The following is an 8749-nucleotide window of genomic DNA, read 5'->3' on the forward strand; positions in this document are numbered from 1 at the left end:
AGCTGCTTCTACATTTTAGCTACAGTTAATAATCCTGCTATGAACATGGGAGTACAGATTTCTCTTCGAGAACTTGCTTTCATTTGGGGGCGGGAGAATATATTCCCCGAAGTAAATTACTGAATCATTAGATAATACTATTTTTTTAATGTTTTTTGAGACACCATACTGTTTTCCATAGCAGCTGTATCATTTTACATTCTCACCAACAGTGCACAAGGGTTCCAACTTATCCACATTCTTGTCATTATTTTCTTTCTTTTTTTTATAGCAATGCTCCTAATATGTGTGAAATGGTGTCCTACAATGGTTCTCATTTTATTTCCCTAATAATTAGTGATGTTGAACAATTTTTCATTTGAGTTACTACTAAGTGTTTTTACATTTGAACCTGCAGAATTCCCCTTAGTATTTCTGCAGTTCATGTCTAGTAATGGACTCTCCACTTTTGTTTATCTGGAAATGTCTTAATTTCTCCCTTACTTTTGAAAAATAATTTTTTCTGGACATAGAATTTTTGGTTGATAGATTATCTTTCTTGTAGCACTTTAAATATATCAGCCCACTATTTTCTACCTTCTAAAGTTTCTGATGAGAAATCTGTTAATCTCATTGAGGATCCATTGTATGTTATAAGTCACTTCTTGATGTTTTCAAGATAGGCTTTTTGTCTTAGGCTTTTGATACTTCGATTAGAATATATCTTGGTATGGGTCTCTGAATTCATCCTACTTGAAATTTGTTGAGCTGCTTATTTATATTCATGTATTTCATCAAAAGTGGAAAAAAATATCTGTCCTAATTTCTTCAAATATCTCTCTGCTTTTTTTTTCTTTCTCCCTCTTCTCCTAGAAACTCCCATAATATATATGTTGACCCATTTGACTGTGTCCCACAGGTCCTGTAAACTTCTTCAATCTTTTTTCTTTCTGTTCCTCAGAATCACTCATTTCAATTTTCCTGTGTTCATGTTCCCTGATTCTTTATTCTGCCTGCTCATATCAGCCTGTGAATCTCTCTAGAGAATTTTTCATTTCAATTATTATATGTTTAAGCTCTGAAATTTCTTGTTGATTGCTTTTTTTAGTTTTTCTATTTCTTTATTGATATCTCCATTTTGTCCATATATTATTTTCTTAACATTCTCCAAGTCTTCTGTTAGTTCTTTGAGAATCTTTAGAGTTGTTTTAAAGTCTGTCTAGTAGTTCTGCCATCAGGTTTTTCTCATAGATAATTTATCTTGGTTTATTTTGTTTTCTTTTGAATGATACATACTTTCCTATCCCTTGATATGCCTTATGATTTTTTGAAATTAAAAACAAGACATTTGAATCTAATATCATGATATCTCTGGAAATAAGATTAACATCCTTCCCCAGGGTTCACTGGGTTTTGTTCTGTTTTCATTGATGTGGGCTGTCCTGAGGATCAGCCTAAGGTGAAGATTTGTGGTCCTTTCAGGTCTCTGCAGAGTCTTCACCTTTCCCTGGGCATGTATGTTGACTCTCTAATATCTCCTCTATTTGCAACTGCTTTTGAATAGCCTAATCTTTAGTGTCTGGCTCTCAAAAAGGGTAGAAGAGAAAAATAAAAGCGAAAAAAGGGTGCTGGCCTTTTAAGTCCCCTGAATGTTACCTCAGCTGAAGGAAAGGGCCTTGCAACAATAAGGGGAGATGCAGCTACAATTGACTCTTTATCTACATCTCTAAGGTCAGAAACACTAATTAGCAATCAGAACACTGATCCCCAATATTTAGAGAATGAGGTCTTTATTTCTTACCTGGCTGCCACAATGTGAGCAAGCTGTTCCAGGAACACTCAAACAACTGATTTTCATATGGCTGGAGGATGTGTTATGGGTAGCCATTGGTAATCTAAAGCTGAAATTGCCTAAAATTTACCACAATTTGCTGTCCAAGCCTTCCACTGAAAGGTGCAAGCTGTTAATAGACTCCAGAGTTCTAAAGTATTTACATCAGACAGAATGTGCCAGTGTAATTGTGGTCTGGTTCTTCCCAGTGCTTCCTACTCTACTATCTTCCCAGGATCCAATAATAGAATATTTTCAACATAAAAGTGGAATTAATTTGAATTCTCATCAGTAGGGAAATAATTTAAAATTGTAAAATATCTATTCAATGGAATATAAGTCGATCATGCAAAAAAATTCTCTTGCATATATAGCAATTATCTCAAAAAGATTTCAAGTACATAAATATTATTTGTTTCCATACATATATTTTAAAAGATTAAAAGAAAACACTCCTATATACTCCCATAATATATATGGGAGTATATATTATGGGAGTATATAGGAGTGTATACTATTTAGTATATAAACTAAATCAGAATAATTTTACAATTAACTTGAAAAACCTAAAATGTATGTTACGCAATACAGACTAACTTGTTTTCTTATTTTGCATTCTGCATATATTTCTTCAATAGCCAGAAGAAATACAGAAAGTAAATTTAAAGTATATGTTTTTTAAAAACTGAATATTAACCAAATAATCAAGATTGTAATATTTCATATATAATTCTCAAAATGGTTCTGATAAGAAATATCTTCAATGTAAAAATACACTTTAAGTTGCCAGGCATTTTCAAATACAAAACTATCCTATAATATATATACTGTTGAATATTTTTTTTAATATTTGAATGAATTGAGTGACATGGTCAAGACCAAAAGATACTTTGTTTCAGTTCTTTAAATTCTTCCTCTCTTCCTCTAACAATCTGTTCTATTGCAAGGCTGTACAGTTGTATAGGGATTAATGTATTAGATATCTGCCTTTTCAGTTGATATGCTGTGATAAGATCTCTAGAGAGTAGCTGACTCTTGACAATTTGCAAGATCTTTATGGAAACTTTATAGTTCATTTAAAAAAATTTCATAGAATAGAAAGACAAATTAGCCAGTAATAATGTCCATGAATAATCATATTAAAATAAACCAACAAAATAAACATTTTGTGTATTTAAATGATATTATAATAGTATTGCTTTTGTTTCAACTCTTGAAATTTTAGCATAAAAACTCATTTCTCTTTCCTAAAAATGTAAGTTTATATGATAATCTGAATATAGTTGGAAAGTTTTAGTTTCTCTGCCATTTCCATAATTTGATTTTCTCTTTCATTCTTGGAAATATGACATGGAAGTATCTTAAAATGTGTATAGTCCATCTCTTTGTCTCTTAAATTATTCAAGAATATAAATATCAATTCAGCCAACAAAAATATGTTCCTCTAGGTTAGTATATGAGAAAAAGGGAGTAGAAAAATAAATTAGAAAAGCATACATATTTGAAGAATACCTGAGGAAAATGCTCTCTTTTATCCACTTTAACACTATTGTAGTCTTTCTGACAATTGATGTTACAGCTATAAAATAAATATTTGGTTTTCTTCTACTATGGACCATAGTTTTATTTTTATTTTTATTTTTTGCCCAGGCTAAGTGATTTTCACACACATGGGAAACCCATTAAAAACAATCATGCTTTATTAGAAAGTTTAGGAAAATTACAAAAGGCAACGTTTTTGTCATAGCTAAAATTTCATTCACTTATATCACTCAATAAGCAATAACTGATTTAGCAATATGCTCATTTTACGAAAACAAGATGAAACTTGGGTCTTTCCCTCCCTACAATATATAGTATAGTGCTGGTATAGTAGTGGGGTACAGAAATGTATGCAACTAAGTTTACTAAATATCAAAGGGGCTATTATAAAAGTTTGCATAATATCTAGTTGAAGCCAATAACAATAAGCAGTCAATTCTATCTGTAAGATGTTTTTCTTTTCTACAATAATGCATTTACTTAGTGCATCTGTGTGTGTTGAGCATTTATAACTCAAGGCCTGCACAAACATAAATAAGCCCTATGAAGACAGAATTCTCCAAGGGGATACTACAGAATATTTCACAGCACAGCCTTTTGGATTCTGACAACATGAGCAACAAAGTAGCTGTCATTTTCCATACTGGCATTATTTTTTAATCACTTATGCGAAATTAAATGCCAGGGTAAATCACCAAAAAATGATAAATAGATATGGTTTTTAATCAAAATAATGATAGAATTTTAATTTATTTCCCCATTGAGCTGTTTTATACTTTCTCTTATAATATAATAAAAGTATTTTTTTCTTGCATGCTACTTGTGATCTCTTCCATCATGATTATTCTGCCTATTGCCACTCAACTTGATATTTCTCTAATCCTTAATTTATCACATTGTCTTACCTACTTAATATCTCTTTTTCTTTGTGATGATTTCTGCCTTAGTCTGACATTTTACAAAACCCAAAGGTTGAGATATGTTAAACTCGACATTTAAAAATAATTCCACCAATACTGTAAACAAATGAGAGCATTGTTGGCTATATTTCATTAGAAAAATATAACTTTAAGTAAAAAAAAAAAAAAATCGCCACAAGAGACAGAGAACATTATATAATGATAAAAAGTCAATTCACCAGAAATATATAACAGATATAAATATATATGTACCCAACATCAGAGCACCTAGATATACAGAGCAGATATTGCCAGACCTAATGAGAGAAACAGACAGCAACACAATAATAGGGACTTTAATACTCTACTTAAAATAATACATAGAACATCCAGACAGAAAATCAATATAAAAATAGTGGACTTGAACATTATAGATCAAATGGACTTAACTAAACATATTCAGAACATTCCACCCAATGGCACAGAGATATACATACCCTCCAAACACACATAGAACATTCTTTGGTACAGATCACATGTGAGGTTTAATATAAAAAGTCTTAAGAAATGTAAGAAGATTGAAACAATAGCAAGAATCTTTTCTAACCACCATGGAATGAAGCTGGAAATAAATAGAAAAAAAAAAAAAAACTTGGAAGTTCGCAAACATAAAAATTAAATCACGCACTGTTGAACAATCAAAGGGGTCAAAGAAGAATCACAGGGAGATTAGAAAATATCTTGAGGTGAATGAAAACAAACACTACATACCAATGCTTACAGGCTAGAGTAAAAGCAGTACCAAGAGAGGTTTATAGCGATAAGTGGCCACATTAAGAAAGAAAAAAGACTCAAGTAAACAATTTTATATATTGAGGAACTAGGAAAAGAAGAGCAAGTTAAGCCCAATGTTTACGGAAAGAAGGAAATAATAGAGATCGCAGCAGACATAAACAAAATAGCGAAAAGTAAAACAACAGACAAAAATCAAGCTAAGTTTTTTTAAATAAATAAAACTGACAAACCTTTAGCTAAATTAACCAAGAAAAGAGTGAAGACTCAAATAAATATCAGAAATAAAAGATGAGACATTACAACTAATGCTACAGAAATAAAAAAAATCATCTGAGACCACTATGAACAACTAACTGTATGCCAATGAATTGGATAATTTAGAAAAAAAAATGTACAAATTCCTATAAAGACACAACTTACCAAAGGTGGCTTGTGAAGAAACAGAAAACTTGTATACCTCGATAATTGCTAAGGAGACTGAATCAGTAATCAAAAACTTTCCAATGAAGAAAAACTTCACTGCTGAATTCATAAACATTTAAAAGAAGAATTAATGCCAACCTTTCCCAACTCTGCCAAAAAACTGAAGAGAACACTACCAAACTCATTTCATGATGCCAGATTTATCTTAATATCAAAGCTAAACATATTACAAGAAAAGAAAAAAAAAATACAGGCCAATATCCCTGATAAGCATATATGCAGAAATCCTCAACAAAATATTAGTAAATCAAACTCAATAACACTTCTTAAGAATACTACACCATGACCAAATAAGATTTATCCCAGCAATATGAGAATAGTTCAACACTTGCAAATCTAATGTGATATACCACATTAACAAAATGAAGGATAAAAATCACAAGATCATCTCAATAAATGCAAAAGAACCATTTGATAAAATTCAATACCCTTTCATAATAAAATCACTCAATGAATTATAAATAGAAGAAAAATTTAAAAATAGTAATAAAGACCATATGAGAAAGCCCACAGGTAACATCATACTCAATGTTGAAAAACCGAAAGCTTTTTCTCTAAAATCAGGAACAAGGCAAGGATGGCCCTCATCACTAATTCTATCCAACACAGTACTGAAATTCCTAGCCAGAGCAATTGAGCAAGAAAAAACTAATGAAAGATATCTAATATGGAAAGGAAGAAGTAAAATTATCTCTGTTTGCAAAAGACATGATGTTACGTACAGAAAACCCTAAAGACTTCACACACACACACACACACACACACACACACACACACACACACACACGCACACACACACACACAACTGTTAGACCTAATAAATGAATTCAGTAACGTGGTATACAATATCACTATCCAAATGTAAAATCAGTTACATTTCTATATACTAAAACAAACTGAAAACCATATTAAGAAAAAATCCCATTTAAAGTAGCATCAAAACAGTAAAATATTTCAGTATAAATAATACTAAAGAGATAAAAGATTGGTACGGTGAAAATTATAAAACGTCGTTGAAAGAAACTAAAGACACAAATAAATGGTAGAATATTCCAAGTTCACGGATTGGCCCAGAAACCAACACAAGCAGAGCGAGTGCCCACTCCCCCTACACCCCAGGGCTGAAGGAAAGCCACACCCACTCTTTGCCCTTCCAGCCTCTCTACCCTGCACGCTTCACCTCCCACCTCCCAACACCTGCTGCGCCCTGTAGGCTCTTGAGGACAAGCGCATCTCGAACCCTGCAGGGGCAACTAGTCCTCAGAAAGAACAGCGAGAAACGATTGGACATATCAGCGAGGTAGGAAGTGAGACAGACCAAAGAATAAGCCAGTGAGGAGATTTTGGAAGCAGAACAGAAACGTAACAAACTGCCAACCATTTTTTTCAAGAGGTCAGAATTAATTGCACAAATCCCAAATTTTGCTGTAACTCTGTCAACCATCATCAAGGGTCTGCACTGCTTAGGGAGGAGGATGACGAGGGACTGCATTGTATGACAAAAGTTGACACGACAGAATTTTAAGATGTTAAGATCATTTACAAAGTAGATTTTTATTTTGATGAAAAGCCTTACTTTGAAAGTCATGTTTCCTCTTCAGAATTTCATCTGATTGAGAGTGGTGATTCATCTTCAAAGTCCACTGAAATCAAATGGAAATCTAAGAAGGATTCAATGAAACGTTCAAGTCCAACATAGAATAAAGCCAATAGGCGCAGACATTATGAGGAACCAGGGACATACTTACCTGGCTTACTGACCATTCTGATACATGTGCAGATGAGTTAGGAAAAGTCCTCAAAGATGATATTTGGCCAAGTCTATTACGATACCATTTGGTTCCTGACATGTATGATGAAGGAGAAGAAGAAGGTGATAATATGGTAGAAGAAAGATTGGAAGTTATTGATGAAGAAGCAGATGAGGATGAAAGTGAATTAGGTGAAGATGATGATGAGGTGGGGAAGGATAGAAAAGGAACACGGATGATTTCCAACCTTCCTTTTTAAATTATCTCTAGTCCCTGGGAGCAAATTACAGTTTTCCTCGCATCTTATGCTTAGTCACCCTGCTTTTGAGGCCTCCTGACTCTCTTTTATAACATGGTTTTCAAATTGTTTGGGGGAGAAATTCTTTGAGCAGAATAGGATCGAAAAAGAATCTCTACCTCTCCCTGTTCCAAATTCATTTTTACTCCTTTCTGTCTCAACACAAACTTTATGGAATCAACATCACCATGCTCTGTGTGAATGGTTGGGAAATTCAGAATCCTGGAAGGAAAAAAAATATTGCAATGTTGAGGAAAACAAGGGCTAGCACATAGGAATGTGGTGTATGAACGTATCACATATCATGTTCAACTAGAATGCATACACCTCTGAAAAAGGACCAATCCACCAAGAAGCGAAAATGACCCAGCAAGGGAGCTTTTGCAAGTCTTTGTAACTGGCAACTCACAATCTGGTATAATGTGCTCATGAATGAAGTGGCCCTAGTGGCAGCCATGAAGGCAATGCCAGGGTCCTACAGCTTTGGCTTATACTACCAATGCTAATCTAGCTTCTGCTAGAGCCAGGAGCAGAAAACAGTGGCAGGCTATGGCAACATCACTTGAGAAAACTAGCAGCAGCTTGGTGATAAAGGACAAGTGGCTTGTTCTCAAGGGATAAGTATATATATGTGTGTGTGTGTGTGTGTGTGTGTGTGTGTTTGTGTGTGTGTGTGTGTGTGTGTCTTTACTACCTGCACAGCCTCAGTATATCTAAGGACTTATTTGATCTATTGGCATCTGATTATACTTAAGCTTGCATAAGTACAAGGGATCTACTTCACAGAAAAAAAATGTACAAGAATGGGCTTATGACAATGAATTCACTGATCTTCTACTTCCAGGTTTGATAGCTATCTCAAGAGGAGTCTTTTTCAATCCAACAAGCACATACCCTGATCATCTGAAAGGATAATTGTGACTAAGAATGACTATGAAATGGTCACAGGAACAAGTTTTGAGTGATCTCAAATATAATCCAATTGATTTAATATTTGTTAGAGGAATACCTGGCAAGTGGAAAAGTTATTTCAAAAATGTGAGCCTTTTCAAGTAATGTGATTCTCCTTCTTCATTAGATCTTTTGTCTTTTGGGCAATGGTAGGGTATTCACTTCATGGTCCGCAACAATCTATTGCATGCCTTCAATGAATTGGGCAAAGTGATAGTTT

At 33.5% G+C, this 8749-nt stretch overlaps 1 pseudogene; it reads left to right on the plus strand.

Annotated features, from left to right (window-relative positions):
* The window catches only part of LOC105306243, an 8874-nt pseudogene extending 1335 nt beyond the window's left edge, over positions 1-7539 (plus strand).
* The last annotated feature ends 1210 nt before the right edge of the window (positions 7540-8749 follow it).

The sequence above is a fragment of the Pteropus vampyrus genome, unplaced genomic scaffold, assembly GCF_000151845.1.
Source record: "Pteropus vampyrus isolate Shadow unplaced genomic scaffold, Pvam_2.0 Scaffold13, whole genome shotgun sequence".
NCBI classification, from domain to species: Eukaryota; Metazoa; Chordata; class Mammalia; order Chiroptera; family Pteropodidae; genus Pteropus; species Pteropus vampyrus.